Raw genomic sequence first — 567 nt, 5'->3', positions numbered from 1 at the left:
CGGCCGAATGATGAAACCTTAATGGAATCTGACGAACCCATGGTCTCTGCAGTTTATTCTACAGAAGGGATGTCGCATTCTATTGTTTATTTTCTTTCTATGAGTGTATTTGTTGTTGTTAGTTGTTTTCGCAACACACCCATGTCGACTAGGCGTCTCATTTGTCATCCTGTTAGGAACTTTATACGATTCGATTCATCACAGTTCATCTAATAACACCTCCTTGTCACGTAAATGCTTCTTTCACCCACTCGCGCGCCCTTATATACGCTCTATCCTTCATCTCCCGCTGTTATCGTGTCGTTTCTCTCTGTCTCCTCTTTTTTTAATATCTGCTCCCTCGTGCCAGCTGCCGGCGTTATCTGTCTCTTTAATGACGACCGCCTTGCTCCCCGGGGATGTTGCGTCTTCTGGTTCGTCTCCTGAGGGCGGCGCGTCCGTAGGGGATCCTGCTTCTCTCCGCTACAAGGACGTGGTTGTCAGGCTGCGAATTTTCGATTACTTTACGGTCCTCGCTCTTTACATTCGGTTTCGTTTGATTGTAATAAGGGTAGACTCGTTTTTCAC

Source organism: Penaeus monodon, chromosome 19 (genome assembly GCF_015228065.2).
Source record: "Penaeus monodon isolate SGIC_2016 chromosome 19, NSTDA_Pmon_1, whole genome shotgun sequence".
In the NCBI taxonomy this organism is placed as follows: Eukaryota; Metazoa; Arthropoda; class Malacostraca; order Decapoda; family Penaeidae; genus Penaeus; species Penaeus monodon.
Note: the sequence above shows the minus strand (reverse complement) of the source record.